Below are 18313 nucleotides of genomic sequence, written 5' to 3' on the forward strand. Positions count from 1 at the left end.
TGCCTTTCATGACATTGACATTTTTGAAGTGGATGGGCTAATTATTTTGTACACTGTCCCTCAGTCTGGGTTTGTCTGATGATTCTTCATGATCAGACTCAAGTATGGATTTCTTCTCAGGGAATCATATAGGGAAACACAAGATATCAGTTTGACCCATTCGTGGTGATGCCAACTTGATCATCTAGTCAAGGTGGAGTCTGCTAGTTTTTTTATGTAAAGTTAATAATTTTCCTTTGTTATGGGTAAGTATCTCATTGGAAGAACCTCATCATTTTTCACCAGGATTACACTATAGCCTGTGCTGGATAACTTTTATTAGCTTTGTCGTGTCCCTGTCCCAACTTTCTGCATCCTTCTCTGTGGCCTACAACATTGACCTGTGTGGACTGAGTTAACCTGGTCTACTGGCTTCTGGGTGGGTTTGGTCAATGAGGAGTCCTGCAGGAGATCTAAAGAGGGTAGAGAGTGAGTCCAGAGATACGTCCCCTGGGTTTCTTCTCCATAGGTTCCCCCCTCCTTTTCTCCCAAGACAGATGATGTTCCTCATTTGAAGGTTGGGGCATTTCTCAGCCTGCAGTTCTGGGTTTTATAACTGCCCTCTCCCCTTGTAGTCCCAAGTCTAGGGGTGGAGCACATCCCTTGCAGTTTCTCTACATTTCTTACATTCTACCCACACCTTTGTAGACTCCCCTTACATTTCCCAATTTGAACATGTCATCCATTTCTTGCAAGGACCGTTAACAGTCTCTGACGGCATTGGTACTTCCTTTCTTTCCCATATTCTCAGTTGCAGATACTCTGGTCTTCACCAGTCTCACTTCTGACTTGTTCTTATGACAGCCCTGACGCAGGCAGAAGGTACATTCGATGCCAAAGGCATCAGTGAGGTAGATCTAGGATGAGCTTTTCTGCTCTGGAGCCAGTCCTCCAGCATGCTTGTGGCCTTTCCCTCACTCCCACATCTCTGGCATAACATGTGCCAGCAGACTTCTGCCTTGGTTTGCTGCTTAGCATCTGACTTCCTACGTGGGTGGAGTCCTCCTCTGGCCCAGTTTCTTTTTTGATGAGGGCTCTAATATTCTGCTTCACTCTGTTGGCCCCTTTCTCCAGATGCTGGGCCCTCATCCCCAGACTCCCACACATTTTGGGGGATCCTGTTTATGTCAGCATTTTTCTGTTTGCCCTGCCAGACTCCTTTCCACCCTTTTCCACCTTGTTTTCTCCCTCCCTTCTCCATACTGATCCATACGAACCTACCAACACTTGCCTTCTGGCTCCAGCTGGGTCTGGCCAACGGGGGAGCCCTGGCAGGAGATTCCAGGGAGTGACTTGAGTGAGATCAGAGTATTTATATTTCTAGCTTCTTCCCTCTGGGGTTACCGTGAGCTGCTCACTTCCTTCCAAAGGTCAGAGCTCTGCTCCAGGTGGTCCTCTGCTTCCAGATTCTAGGAATTGCCTTCACTCCTCACCCCTTCTAGCTAGGGATGGTTACGGCCTAGCTAGGTATCGGGGCATTGTATTTTCCCTTGTGATTTCATCCTACAACTTTAGAAAGAGTCCCTTAATTGAACTTTCTTGAATTTTCCTAACCTGAGTGTGATGGATGCTTCCTTCTAGGACCCTGACTGATACAGATTTCTGTGGTGACAACCGCATCTGTCTTGGCAGATCACTTGCTGCCTGAAACCTCATTTTGCCAAACTGTACTTGCTCAGTGGATCTCAGATACTGAAGACTGCTGCAACCAAGCTAGAGGATCACTGTGCCCTTTTGGACTGGTCATTTAACGGTAGACTACCACCTTGGGCACCAGCCCTATAGCTGGGTCAGTTTCTCCCAGCTTTGTCCCTGCCCAGTCCTGGCCTCATTTCCCTCATTACTTAGGCTGTTGAAGTATTAGCATGCCTTGTAGCAGAAGCAACACCTGTCCAGGTGAAAATAGGAGTCTCCTTGTCTGTAAGCTATATGAGACAGACTTTTAGTCTGGACCTGCCCCTTATGATGATGGATGGACCCCAGAAAAGTAGCCTTCTAATCCAGTTGTCCTGTGGATGCAAAGAAGTAGCTAAAATATTTATATATGAACCACCAAGGACATGCTTATCAATATGATTGCACAATGTAGTTTGCTAATTTAAATTTGTAGTTATTTTAGATATTGAAAAATGAGTATAAATTGGCTTCATTCTACAAGAATTTACTGTCAAGAAAATTCTGTACCTACTTGATAACCCTATAAATCTCTCCATTTATGGAGATATTTGAAAGTGTTTTAAAAATTGAGCCAGTAGATTACTAGTCATGTTTTAGTATTTTTTAGCATACTGTTTTTAGGATAATAAAAATTTCACCGTAACTCAGAAATGCATCTTTTTATCTTAAATCCTGCCATGTATGAAGGATAATTTGTAGCAAAATGTCCTAAACTACAATATGTTACTTTGAAGCATTTCTGGTTCAGATTGCATCATGAAATCATTATATTTAGAGTTTTCTAGTAAGTTATTTTAATAGTATATTAACTTGTTTGCTGGTCTTGTGTAAACTTTATACCTTTTAATGGGATATTACCTACTATAACATTTTGGAATTGCTATTTTGGACTCAGTTTTGAGTTGGTAGGTTCATCATTTGACAGGCTTTGCTATTTGTCTTATGCTACATGATTAATGGTCTCAGTCCAGTTCCTAATGGGCTTGTGTTTATTTCTGTTGAGGTTGGCATTAATAGGTCTTCTCAGCAAAGATGCCAAGGACTGACCTGGAACAGACTCTAAATTAATTCTCAGTTTTGAAGATGTTCCTTCTAGGTCAGGATTGAGGCCAACTAGTAGCACCATACACTGTAGCAGAATTGTCACTGCTGTGTTTCTTCTATTCCATGAATGGGAGGAGGGGCATCAAAACTAGTCAATGATGTTAAATAAATTCACTAGTTGGAAGGCAAGCAATCCTAGATAGGATCTCGCTTGAAATGTTTTAAGGCCTAATCCACTTACAGTAAAGATAGATATAGGAGGAATTTTCAGTAAATTTCATAAGCAGTTGTGTGAAATCCTGATAATAGCCAGTGCTTTAATATTGAGAGATTAGCTGTTTTGTCCCCCACCCCCAAATTTATTGAGTAATTGTCAAATATAATTGTATATATTTAGTGTACAACATGATGATTTGATACATATATACATTGCAGAATGATTACCAACATCAATATAATGAACATGTCCATCACCTCACGTAGTTAATCTTTTTTTTTTTTTTGTGGTGAGAAAGGTGAAGATCTACTCTCAGCAACTTCCAAGTATACAATATCACATTATTAACTGTAGTCACTATGTTGTACATTAGATTTTTAGAACTTATTCTACCTATAACTGGAAGTTTGTATCCTCTGACCTACATCTTTTTTTGTCTATGCCGCCTATTTGACCCTTCTTTTCTATTTGTGCAGTTACCAAAAAATAAGCAGGAAGAAGAAAAAAGAACTTAGGAAAAGGAGAGCCCAAAATAGATTGATAAAATTATGTTTTAGTATTATCAGTTACATTATATTAGATATACTAATTTCACCCCAGTTAATTCAAGAGCTGTCTGCATCCCTTTGCCATTTGAAATAGAAGCATAGAATACTAGTGTTTGGAGGGACTCTAGAAATGATTGGTTCAACTCTTGATTTATCAATTAGGAAAGTGCCTGGACATGTCACAGCTAGGTCTCAATTTGGTAATAATATTATCCTATTTTTTTTAAATGGCTGTGATAAAATGATATAATAATTTTGCTTGCAGATTTTTAAAAAATTGTTGGGAAGGGTAGTCTAAAATTTTATTAATTGTTGTTTTACTTGAACAAGCTCATGGTAATGAAGCAGAGGATAATTGTACAACTATCAGAAGCCTGAAAGAGGTAGAGCTAATTAACACATAGGATTTCCTACCCCTGCTTCCTGGATTTTATTAAAATTTCTGCTTGTCCACTGCTTGACCTCTTATAGACTTGGTCTAGTCTATTGCTAGCCCTCGACCTGGGAATCTATGCTATTTAACTTTGTTGTGTTATACAATATAGAAGGTGAGTGGAAAAATAAAAAGGAGCCTCGTGGTAAATGAGATTTGGACTCCCCCAGACATCTTTATCTAGCAGTGCAAACCAACCTGCTAATGGAAACACCCAAAGTCCCGTGCCCATATCTTAGCTTCCAGATATACTGTGGCTGTGAAGTGGCAGAGGTAGGGAAAAGTATCAGTTCATTTATGGAAACCTTTCTTGCTATTTTGATATCTGAAAACTGAAAGCTGAAATTTTAACCACTGGCAATGAGACTGCTGTCATGATGCTAATGTTCAAGCAGGTTCCATTCTATCAGTCATGTTCTCATAGAGCTATACCCCTTCATCCCCTGAAGACCAGACAAACATAAGATGATGCTATCACTTTCTGGAAAATAACTTCTCCCAGATTGAATACTTAGGTGACAAAGTGATGATATATTCATTCATGGACAAGGTAACCTAGCAGGCCCTTTTGATAACTGAATTGAGAAACTACATTATTACTCTAATTTGGTTGCTCCTTAAGTAGGTTAATAGTTTACCTTAAGGTTAAAATCAGTTTAAGTAAACATGAGAAAAGTTGCTGAAATGCCTCCCCACTCCTAACAGTGACTTAAACTTACTAAGTTAGCTGAGCCCCAGGTGTTTGCACCCTGCCTCATTTTTCTTATCAACCAGCCTACAGGCTTTAAACACATGACAGTTGAAACACTGTAATATTGAGGTCAGAGGAAAACTGGTCCCCAGCTAAAGCTGAGTATCACTGGCCGGCTGCTGATACCATCCTGAGGCACCAACTGACTGACCTCAGCTTTACAAAACACTGAATAATTTTCAGGCCTAAGGACAGGCCACATGGTTTGGGCTTTTGAACTTGATGTTTTTATGTCAAAATTAGCTTTGGGATATATACAAACTGCCATAACTAATTGTCTTCGTTTCTGAAAATGTGGCTTTAAAGCAGGGGAATATCAATTACTAGTTAAGTAAAATTATCTCACAAATGCCTTGCATTTACAAAATGCTTTCACATGCGCTGTCTTCTCCGATTCTCCTAACAATCCAGCGGGGCAGGCCAGAAGATAGTTTTATTCTATTTTACAGATAAAAAAAACGGAGAGTTATAAAGGCTGAGAGATGTTCCCAGGGACACTACAGAACTGATATCTGATCTTCTGGCTCCTAGCCCAGTGCCTTTCCATTGTGCCACATGGGCTGTCTGAGAGAGACAGACCTGCATTCAGCCAGCCAGCTGATCAGCTAAAATGGACTGACCACGTACTAGTAATTGTATCCAAGGTATATATAGTTTTTTTCTTTGTAAATCTAAAATGACTAGGTAAATAATTTCACTTATTCGGTATTCATGTTGATTAAAGAGTATGCAATATAGCAAATTCATAAATTATCTCAAAAAATTTGGATAAGAAATCACATTCCATAAGTACAGAAGCAATAATTTAAAAGTATCTTTGTTGAGATTTTCACTCTGGTTTCCCTGAAAGTCTATACTCAATATCGTGTGGTCCAGGTTTCTGCATTTATACAAAAAAAAGTTTCCATTTAGTGTTCAGAAAGGCAATCCATTTTTGGGGCCCATAGAGTCAAGGAAAGGGAAACATGAACAAACCTAGAAAGATTAAAATCAACAAATTATTATCTAATCCTATATCATAGAAAAGAAGGAAGAGAAAGGAAGGAAGGAAGGAAGGAAGGAAGGAAGGGAAAGAAACTGGACAAATAGTAAAAGTCTGAAACAAAAGGTTTTGTCAAATATTATTCTGTAATTTTACATGTCTGCTAACATATGGACATTTTAACTCTGCTATTCCTAGACATCTGAAGCATATTCTAGCTCCGTCTTCTGTGGTTTCTATATTCTGGTGCATTTTTGCTCCCTGAAAGCTTCCCTTTTCTTTTCCATAAACATAGTTTCACATCTAGTATGGCATTTGCTTTACCCGTGCTTCACTCATCCTACCAGACATTCCACAATATTTATGAATAATCTTAGTCTTACTCTGTCCTCTTGCTTCCTCCGACAAAAACTCTAACTTCAAAGATCAGAGAGCAGAGTTTCAGAGTTGAAAAAGTAAGCACAGACATCCCCTGATTCAGGTGGGTCCAATTAATATATAACTTTCATGCCTATGTCACCAAGATATGAATACTGGAGAATGAACACCCTAAAAATGGCAAATCTTCTGGTGATCATACCCATCCCCACTTCTTTTTTGTGGTCATACCTTTTTGGTGTTCTTAGGAAACTTAAAGAAATACAGAGATCATTTAGCAGGAAAAATCTTAGGAGATTTTACTTAGCACATGGTGTTTACTACACAATGGAGTCAGACACTAACCTAGATTAAGCCTGATTCTAAGGCAAATTTTTATATAGATTTTGAATTTATGCTTCCACTGTAGCCAAAGAAGATATGTGATTGGCACCTCCAACTAAAACTCTGCATGTGGAGATCTGCTGGTGTTACTACCACAGTTCAGGGATATTATCAATTAAGTAGATTTTTGTGGGATGCTACAAGGACCTGGCCATCAGGTAAAACACTGATACATCACAAAAAGGCAACATTAGCAGCTTCTCATGGACCGCATGCTGACAGAAGCACAGAGACTAAACTGTCGAAGGGGTGAAACACTGTTGAGGTAGTGGTCTGGAATTTAAGTCAAAGGCAAATCAGAGGAGGAGGAAGTAGAGATGAACATTATGCCTGAATCCTAAATTTCAGAACGAGACAGGGGCTGGGGCAAACTCACTTGGATTCCAGGCCCAGTTGCGGAGTGTTCAAGAAAAATGTGTCTTTTCATGCAAGCCACCTAAGTGTCCACCAACAGAGGGAATGGATAAAGAAGATGTATGTATCTGTACACACACACACACACACACACACACACACACACACACACACAATGGAATATTACTCAGCCATAAAAAGGAATGAAATAATGCCATTTGCAGCAACATGGATGGACCCAGAGATTATCATACTAAGTGAAGTAAGTCAGACAGAGAAGGACAAATATTATATGATATCACTTATATGTGGAATCTAAAAAATAATAACAAATCAATGTATTTACAAAACAGAAACAGGCTCAGATATAGAGAACAAACTTATGGTTACCAAAGGGGAAAGGGGGGGATAAATTAGGAGTATAGGATTAACAGATACACACTACTGTATAAAAAGTAGATAAACCACAAGGATTTATTATATAGCACAGGGAACTATATTCAGTATCTTGTAATAACCTATAATGGAAAAGAATCTGAAAAAAAAAAACTGAATCACTTTGCTGTACACCAGAAACTAACACAACATTGTAAATCAACTATACTTCAATTAAAATAAAATAAAACAAAATAAAGTCAAGGATAGATCTGACTTAGGGGAAATAGAGAAGCTAGTAAAGGGATACAAATTTGCAGTTATAATATGAATAAGATCTGAGGATCTAATGTGTAACATGGTGAATATACATTGAATTATACAATTAAAATTTGCCAAGAGAGTAGAACTTAAATGTTCTCACCAAAAAATAAAGTAATTGATAAAAAATTGTATCTTTTGGCCATACTTTCAGAAATAACACGACAGGAATTCCAATCAATTGGGCGGAGCACATTGGAGGATACTATGGTTGATTAAAACTCTTCCTCTATTTATTTGCTTGTTTGTTTATTTAATTTTTGTAGCTGTAGATCATAGGATTCTTGGCTTACTTACAGGAACGTGGAAACTGTCGACAATGAGATTTTGTTAGCCACATGACATTCATCATGTCACGGGAGTCAGATAAAGTCCTAGTTCAAGCTAACATAAAACTTTTACAAGTATTTTAAAGGTCTGATATTGTACTCTTCTCCAACCTTCTAAGTCTACCCCTCCCCTGCTTATCAGGGTCGCCCATTTAACAAGGGGAACAATTTTGTCCAGGAGCTTTGAATTATTCTTTGTTATTTACAGACTCTCAATGTCATGGTATCCTGAATTATTGGAAGTTTATGTATTGGTTTCATCAGAGACAGCTGGAGATAGCAGAAATGTTCAAAAGTGACTAGTTGGGGCAACAGGAACAATCAAAGGAACACAATAAAAGTTACTATCTGTCCATTCTTGGTTCCCTGCCTTGGTGTCACAGAAAACTCCTAGCGGAGAATTGGAGGAGCGCAGTAGGTTCTATACCTCTTTTTTTTTTTTTTTTTTCCCCGTACGCGGGCCTCTCACTGCTGTGGCCTCTCCCGCGGCGGAGCACAGGCTCCGGACGCGCAGGCTCAGCGACCACGGCTCACGGGCTCAGCCGCTCCACGGCACGTGGGATCCTCCCGGACCGGGGCACGAACCCGTGTTCCCTGCATCGGCAGGTGGACTCTCAACCACTGCGCCACCAGGGAAGCCCTCTATACCTCTTTTGAATATTAGAAGTTCAATCTCTGTAAACTCAGATGTATGAAACCTTAATTTAGCAATATCACTCAATACTGAGAAGGTCTTAAATCAATCTATGGGCAGTGGGTCCTGGGCAACTGCTCTGGATTTTAGCCTCAAAATGTGTGGGTTCAACTCAAGACTCATCTGGAGGTTTGTAGGCAATCATATATGTAATTGTATAGAAATGTATAGTTTTAGAATTGATAAAGTTACAGACATTGCCTAGAAGCTGATGAGAATTCACTTTTCTACAATTACTGAAGTGCATTTGTGGTGGCAGAAAGCAAGAATTGTCTGATGGGCCCTGCGAGTCTAAGGAACCCTGCTTGTATCTCACCTCTCAGGGTTATCTGTGTGACCTCTCTGGTTCCTGTCAAGTAGGAGGTGTATCACTGTTTCCCAGCTTTTTTTTTTGACTCGATCACCTTTCAATGAAATAAATAATCTATCCAAGGTCCCTAGGAGTTAAAAATAATTATTATTACCTGTGTGAAATATAAGTGGTTTGAAAGGCAAGTAAAATGTTCAAATCAGTATGTCTTCAAAGATTACTATACACATTTTTATTCTTTTTCTTAATATTGTTTGATATATATTGAGCATTAGTCACAATATATTTAAATATATCATTCAGCTTTAGAAAATATTTAATTTTCTTTTTCTTTTATAAATTGAGGTATAACTGACATACATTATATTAGTTTCAGATGTACAACATCATGATTTGATATTTGTATATATTGCAAAGTGATCACCACAACAAGAGTAGTTAACATCCGTAACCACACATAGTTAACAGAATGTTTTTTCTTGTGATGTGAACTTTTAAGATCAATTCTCTCAGCAACTTTCAAATGAGCAATACAGTATTATTAACTATAGTTGCCATGCTATACATTACATCCCTATGAGTTATTAAGAAAAAGCTTAATTTCCTTTAATTTTCCTGAATTTCATTTTACGAGAAAAAGCATAATTTGTTGATGAATCATTTAAAAATAATATTACATCATGTTTCTTTGGGGGTTAAATATGTATTAAAATATATACTAAAATCTAACTGCCTATTATGCATCAAACCTTGAAAAGCCACTTTTGTAGCTATACTTAGAATTTTAACATTTAAAACAATTTTGCTTTAAAAAGGAGCTATCTTATTTTCATATTTTTGTCTTTTGTTTCTAAATGGTAAGATAAAAGAGAAGGCTTCAAGCTGCTATTCCCAAGCACTTATCCACAAATAACACATTGAGAGTTTAGAAGGTTTTTATTCCTAACGAATTATAAGTAAAATTGGATAAAATCTTATTATATTTTCCCTATTCAACAGTGATTTTTAAAGTACTAGACATACATTGATATACTGTATAAAAATTTTTTGAATTTATGAATTCAGTGTTGATCATCTTGAAAGAAATGTTCAGAATTGTCATTTTTATGCTTCTTATCAGGATTGTATGTTGCAAACCATAGAACCTATTCTTGAAAACTCACGCAAAAAGTGAATTGACTGGAAGGCCATGGGTGACTCACACATCAAAGGAAGCTGAAGGGCCACGTTAGGAACAGCAAGAACGTGGAAAGCTCTTGGGTTTTGTGAGCAGTAGGTAATTTGAATAGTCCTCTTAAAGTGTCATCACAGAGATGAATCAGCTCTGTCATTCTTTCCTGTCCCAGAAAAAGGAATTGGGTTGGCCTGCTCTGGGTCACATGCTCACTGTGTGGCTATGGGAAAGAGAGACATCTTGACTGACAGTTCCACTTATATGGTACCCACCAGGAAAAGGTGCTGATGCTTTCCCGTAAGAAAATTGTGGCGGTGTCATCAGAAGGTGCTGGGTGAACATGAAAAACACATGTCAATATGTATGTCTTTCTGTCTCCAAACAGTGGTCCCTTATAGGTGTTAAATTATACAATACACAACTAAGAATAAAAATTATTTTAAGCTGAAGAGCAAATAAAACACTAAATAAAACACTAGTAGTATTAGCCTGGATAGTAAACTGACTAAATGATTGTCTTGAGAATATCCCTCTCATCTCCACTGGATGCCATGAATGGTCATTTGATAAATTCTTGGAGGCTCTAAGATGCATCTAATTTAAAGGAAAACATCTGAACAATTATTTTACTTATCAATTTTAAAACATTTCCCCTCCCCTATGCGTAGCAGAAATTTGCTGTTTTAGGCTTCTTGGTATTCATTGCACTTTCCTGTAGCAATAGTATCTTAGTTTTCCATTTGTCTCATGAGTAAACAACTTCATCCTTAGCTCTAGTAATGGGCCCTGATTGACTGAAGCCCAGTTCATTCTCTTGACCACAAGGATTAGGTCCCATAAACCAACCTGGGCTAAAGAAAAACCAGAATATATTTTCCAGAGATTTCTGGAAAAAGAGAATCCTTGTTTTTCTTCAGTATTTATCTGGAGAGACATTTTCTCTTTCTCTGGATGATATGGAATGCAGATGTGAGGCCTGATACTGCTGCAGCCATTTTGCTACAACGAGGAATATCAAGTTTGAAGTCAAAGTTGATATAAGGAAGAGAGTAAAACCAAGAGAATTGTAGAAAAATGGAGTTGGGGCAAACTCCAACAGAAATTGTCATTAGTTGTGGACCGAAAATGAGGGAGCCTAAAATGTATTTGATCATTTATGCTAGTTGGAGTTGGAGTTACTGTTATTTTCACGTGAAACAATTTAAACTGCTACATTGCCAGAAAACTTTTGTAAGCCCTCAGGTCCATGAATTACTGGTTGCAAAATGCTGGATTACATATCTAAAGTCATCTCTAGCAAAGATTTTTGCCATTAGTGTAATTAAAGACAAGTTGGAGAAATGTATGTTAGTTAATTGGACATGCATTCTGCAATGGATCTCAGCACGTTTACTATCTAGTTGAAGCACGTTTACTATCTAGTTAGCTATTTTTAATTCAGAAAGAAGAAATTTCATAATACATTTTTCTTTTTGTGTTCTGGGTGATTGAATAATTATGGCTCTTACAACTTTTTCTTTTAATGCATCATCTTTCTGCAGTTTCAAATTTTATTAATAATCTCATTTTCAGTCTGTTGTTGGACACAGGAAATTCCAAAGCATGGTAGGTATTAAATAATTGCATGTTTAATTAAAGTTATGATTTTATAGATAGTTTATTCCTAAACCAGTGGTTCTTAAACTTGGCTGCGCATCAGAGTCACCTGGGTAGTTTTAAAATAGTGGTTCTTAAAGTTCAGTGTACATCAAATTACCTGGTAGGCTTGTTAAAACACAGATTTCTTGTGCCAACCTCAAGAAGTTTCTGATTCAGTAGTTCTAGGGTTGGGGGGAACCACATTTTGCATTTTTAACTAGTTCTTAGGTAATACTGATGCCACTGGTCTGGGGACCACTACTCTAAAAATTATTCATCTTAGGCTATTTAAATCAGAATCTCCTTGGTGGGGGTGATTTTTAAGACTCCCCATACAATTCTGATGGATAACCAGGTTGACAACCATTGTCCCAAACAGAGGAGGCTGGCTGGCTTTTGTCTCCTGGTTAAGCACTTACAGAGTACTTTTATTATCTCAATAAAAAATTCTCTTTCATATGTCAAATGAAATCCTTGATTCACACACACGTATCTCACTAGAAAAGTTAATAAACTTAGATTTTAAAAAAAAGACAATCACTAAAGTTGATTACTTAGAAGAATCACAGACCAAGTACAAACTATCTCCTGCCCCAAGAAAAAAACTGTAGATCAACTCAAAAGAATTACTGCAATAATTTTATCAGTCAGAGTCTAATCAGGAAAACAGAAATCATCATGCACGAGATTAGCAATTGCTGGAGAAACTGAGGGAGGAGGTGATCTTATAGAGCCTAGTGGTCGGGGTTACCTAAAGGAAGCTGGAACCAGATGGGCTTTTTTAGTGGTAGCTGGGGTCAAAGAGGAGATATATCTGCTGCCAGAAATGATCCCCAAGGCAGAGAGGGAGAAATAACCTCTCTTTTCTCTTCCTTTACCATCCTCTGATCAGCACTTCTCATTGGACATCTCATTGACTACATCCAGCAGAAGAGCCGTTGACAAAGGAGTCTGGGAAAAACAGCCGTGGGTTAGCCCCTCTGCACACGGAGCAGAGCAGAAGGGCTGAAGAGGGGAAGGGTGATGGATGAATCCGAGGGCAAACACGCTAAGGACCAACACGCTGTTCTTACTTCCGGGATAATTCAATCTCTTATTGATGGAATCGATAGAATGTGCATATCGTTTCACTTCTAATAACATTTGGAATCTTTGGCTAATTATACTGGAATTTTAACCTAGCCTTAAAAATGTGTTTTTATGTATGTGATATATATATTTGTGTATCTGTGTAGTCTCCTTTGGCCAACTGGCAACCTACTCCAAACACTATAGTCACCTTTTAAAGTAAAAATCTCAGAAGGATTCTCCTAGTGTCTGGTATATCAGCCTTCCTAACCCCTCCCTTTATCATGGAAAGTAAGGAGTTGTCTAGGATTGGAATGATCACTACCATGGGCTTTAGGATATAAAAAATTTGGGGGGGCTTCCCTGGTGGCGCGGTGGTTGAGAGTCTGCCTGCCGATGCAGGGGACGCGGGTTCGTGCCCCGGTCCGGGAAGATCCTGTGTGCCGTGCCTTGGAGTGGCTGGGCCCGTGAGCCATGGCCGCAGGTCCTGCGCGTCCGGAGCCTGTGCTCCGCAACGGGAGAGGCCGCAGCAGTGAGAGGCCCGCATACCGCAAAAAAAAAAAAAAAAAATTTGTTTTGAATCTTTTTTTTTGAACATGGAGTGACCCCATATGCTTCCCTGATGGCCAGGAATTAAACTCTTAAACTTCTCCTAACCAGGACCCTTCTTTCACTTTTTTACAAACTAAGCTCTCATTTTGTATAAGAAAGAGCCTCAAGCATACTAAGGTGCGGTTAAAGAAGATCTCTTGAATTCCATTGCATGTGTCCTTAAAAGCCATTGAGTTGGCCTGAATCTATCATTTGAATGGTACACAGGGTTAAAATTTCCACTTAATTTGCCTTTCTGCCCTGTCTCCATAATCTCATCAGTGGATTTTTCCTGTCCAGATTGTCTGATACTGTTTTGTCCATGAATACTTAATTATCATGCCATTCAATCTCCAGAAAAAGTCATAATATGATACATAGTCATATATAAATGTATAGGTTTTTTTTTTTTCGGTACACGGGCCTCTCACTGTTGTGGCCTCTCCTGTTGCAGAGCACAGGCTCCGGATGCGCAGACTCAGCGGCCATGGCTCACGGGCCCAGCCGCTCCACGGCATGTGGGATCCTCCCGGACTGGGGCACGAACCCGTGTCCCCTGCATCGGCAGGCGGACTCTCAACCACTGCACCACCAGGGAAGCCCTAAATGTATAGTTTTATTAGCTATTACTAATCACTGACTCTCACTAAATGCTAGGCCTTCTGAGAGGATCAGTTTTAGGAGTTCTCCTAATGGAATTAACAACTGTCCTAGCTTTAGTTCGGACCTGAGTGGGGGGCTGATCCCATCTGGGGCCTGTTAGTGAATTAGCAGCTATAGCATTACATATTCCTTGTAAAATTACTGTTCTTTGGCTCACCCAACTCCATTCCAACCTTTGGGTCATGCATTATTGAAAAAAAGAGGCTGGAAAGTCAAAGCCTACATTTCCAAGTTTCCCTTATATTTGGGATTTCCCCAGATGTCTATGTGTGACATTTTGGAAGTCAGAAATGAGGTGGCTGTGCTTCGGTTGTTGCCTTGGGCAAGTCTGGTTGTGAAATGTTTGGTTATGAAGCACTTTTTTTTCTGCAGTAAGTACGGCTGTTCCTAACTTCTTGGACCTTGAGAAGTAGCACACAGAACATCCATTTTGCTGGTGTGGATTGTGGCTAGGATGGTGTGTTCCAGGAATGAGCAATTGCATTTTTCCTATTTTCTAAATTTCTGATGGAGAAACAGCAGTTCCCACATAGTTCATTGTTGTACCTGGGAATCATTTCTGGAAGCTAAGACTAGGTCTTGCTCCTTGAACTTCGTGTGTACCCACTTCTCTGTATTCTGTTTCTGACTAGATAAGCTGGAGTGGTTCTGCATCTTCACTAAAATCTAATTAACTACTAGACATTAAAAATGCATGGCAATATTTCCCCTGATTTCCAGAAACATACTTCATACTAATTAAAAACCCTATGCTAGAAGGTGGCAAGAAAATGAACTAGGTTACAAGACTGACCTGCTAAATTTGCTCATGGGTTTTATGTTATTTTAAAATTTTAATTGTTTACTTTTTATCAGTGCTATACACATATATACGGTTTAAAAAGCCATTTTTTTAAACTAGGCTTATAACACAAAAACAGTTGTTACCTGTGTCTACCTTTCTGCACCCCAGATTCTTATTCCTCATAGATATTTTAGCAATTTCTTCTATTTACTTATTTCTAAATAGCATGCCTATGTTGTTATTTCTTGAGATTTTGCACTTTTACTTATTATTTTTGACTTCCTTCTATGAAAGATGAAAATTTATCTCTTCTCCATTCTTCCCTCACTAATAAATACCTACACACGTTTCCTTTCTCATCATTTTCTGATACAGATATTGAAGGTTTAATAAAGGCTTTTGTGTCTATATTATTATGACTATGTCAACATTATTTACAGCTGAACAATGTAGTATATAAGGCTCACATTTCCTTTCTCATACATTAAAAAAAATTCCTCCCTGAGGTAATAATTATCTTACTTTTCTTTTTGCTTAGTTTTCTATGCACCTCTTCACTAATTTACCTAAAAGTTCTCTGCCAGAAGCACTGGGAATATAAATTTTCCTCAAGATATTAAAACATAGCAGATTACTTTTAAATTTCTTTGTCTCTTTTATTTCCCATCCCTCTCCCCTGAGGCATCCTTTCTTGAGCCCTCATACCTTGTGCTCCAGTCTGGAACAGGCCTGCTGCACAGCTGTGGAATCTATAGCTCTCGTCTATGTTGGATCCTTAGTTTCCTGGATCTCACATTTTCAGTTTTCTTGGTTTATTTCCCCATTTTGGTGGAACACTTTCTCTAATAGCTTTCTGAGATAAACATATTTGGGGGTGACCTCACATTTCTTTGCTCTATACTTTCATTTGAGTGATAATTTAGCTGGGTGTCAAACTCTAATTTCACATTTGGTTAATAGATTTTTACTTAATTCCTTGTATTCAGTGTGATATCCTAGTCCTCAGAGGTACGTAGTGTCCCCCCCCAAAACTAGAGGTCTTCTGATTATGCTCTCAAGAGAGTAAAACTCTAGTCCTCTTTTGGACTCAGAGAGGGGTCATTTTGTGGATGCTTGGAGTTGGGGGGAAAATAAGGTTTTTATGTAGATTTTCAATCAATTCTTTTTTCAGCCCCACCTATATCCTCTCAGAGAGACCAGGACGCAGTTTCTGAGTCCTTCTGGGGTCCTACAATATGTATTGCTAGATTTTTCTGGCCTCCTAATCAATAACTACTTGTCCATTGCTTCAGCTATTAAAATTTTATTGTTGCGATCCTGCCCTCTTTGTTTTTATGGGTTTATGCCCTTTTAATCCCTTCACTCTTATTTTTAGAAATGTTTGGGGAGTGGGAAAGAGGTAAATTCATGCATATAACTTGCCATATTTAACTGGAAGTTCTTTGACCATTGGTTTTAACATCCTCTATTTACAGTAGACCTGGACTGTAAATAATTGACTCCTTCACACTTAAGGATTTTGGCCCTTTTAAGGCCCTTTTAAGGGCCAAAATGGAGAAACATAATAACACAGATGTAAATACAGACCAGTTCCACAGATTTTAGTTAATCTCAGGAGGATTTTTTAAAAAAAGAGTTGCCTGATCATCCTATAATAAATTGTTCCTCTTAATTTTAATTTGGCTAACTAGTAAAGACTAGCCTATGCCATAATGTGCTTATTCGCCCTCTTCTCTATTTAATATGGGCATTCATAGTTTTTTGGGTTTTTTTTTTGGTACGCGGGCCTCTCACTGCTGTGGCCTCTCCCGTTGCGGAGCACAGGCTCCGGACGCGCAGGCTCAGCGGCCATGGCTCACGGGCCCAGCCGCTCTGTGGCATGTGGGATCTTCCTGGACCAGGGCGCGAACCCGTGTCCCCTGCATCGGCAGGCGGACTCTCAACCACTGCGCCACCAGGGAAGCCAGGGCATTCATAGTCTTTAGATGACTGTTCCGATTTTCTCAGTCTCTCTTGATATTTGTACTTTTAGGTACTTGTTAGTTCACATAGGCATCACAGGACATTTCTATGCTAGAATTAGTAATACTTTTGTTAAACTCTCATCTATGAAACATCTGAACTTGGAAGATGGTTTTCCTCTGGGGCATTACTTCAAAGATGCTGAATGAATCTAAGAAGAAAAATGTAACTCCTCATAATGTAATATCATCAAATGCCAGGAGGAGGGACTTAACCAACATTTTTAATCAAGAGGCCAGCATTTATTTTTTTAAGTGCCTACTTCTTGTGCTTATTGAAGTAACTTGTGATATTTGTAGAAAATTAAATTGAAGACAAGTATAAAGAACAAATCAAAATTTATCACTAATTCCACAATTCAGAGATATCATCTATTGTTAATCACTATTAATAGTTTTAGGTTTATTTTACTCAGTCTTGTTTCATGTATTAATGTGCATTAAAAAACTTTTTATTATAGAAAATTTCAAACATACATAAAAGTAGAGAGAAGAGTATAATGAATCTCTATGTACCTATTGTTTATCTTCCATAATTTTTAGCATTTTGACAGTCACGTTTCACTTATTCCTCACTCTGAGACTATTCCACATTTGTTTTTGCTACAGTATTTTAAAACAAATCTCAAACAACATATAGTTTTACCATAAATATGCTGGTATACACTTTTAAAATATAAAAGGTTTCCTTTTGTTTTCAACACATCACAATGCTATTATAAGCCTTATTAAAATTAAAACAGCAATTCTTTATTACCGTCTAGTATTAATCCATATTGAAATAGTCCTAATTATTTCAAAGATTACTTTTATGATGAAGTTTGTTAATCAGGATCCAAGCAAAGTCCATACATTGCAATTAGTTGATATGTCATTTGTCTTTTTATTCCATAATAATTTCCCCCTCCTCTCTTAAAAAATGCCATTTGTTTGAGGGAAAACCTGTTATTTGTTTTGTAGACTATTTCACCATCTGAATTTGACTGATTGGTTCCTTGTGATGTCATTTAACATGTTCCTTTTTCCCCATATTTTCTTATAATTGGTAATTGGATCTAGATTCTTGACTGGATTTAGGTCCAATTTTGTTCATTGTTATTAGTTATTTTTTGGCAGGAATATTATTGTATATTTCATGAGGCACATGTCTGACTGTCCCACTGTTAATGATGCTGGGCTTGATCTGTTGTTTTGTTGTGGTGTTAGCCTGACACACCCATTTTTAAAGTTCCCTGAAGGGTTTCAACATCCATTCATTATGACCTCTTTTTTTTTTTTTTTATGACCTCTTTTTCTCTTTTCTTTTCTTTGCTTTTTTCTTTCTTTTCCTTTTTCTTTTCTTTTCTTCCTTCCTTCCCTCCCTCATTTCCTCCCTTCTCTTTCTTTCTTTCTTTGTTTGTTTGTTTCTTTCTTTTTTCTTTCTTTCTGTTGAAAAATGGGGATATTCTGTTTCTAATGTTCCTTTTGCATTTGCTAGCTAGAATTCTTCTATGAAGAACTTTACTTCATCAATATTTAGCTATTGAAAAATACATCTT

Source organism: Grampus griseus (assembly GCF_964374135.1).
Source record: "Grampus griseus genome assembly, chromosome: 11".
In the NCBI taxonomy this organism is placed as follows: domain Eukaryota; kingdom Metazoa; phylum Chordata; class Mammalia; order Artiodactyla; family Delphinidae; genus Grampus; species Grampus griseus.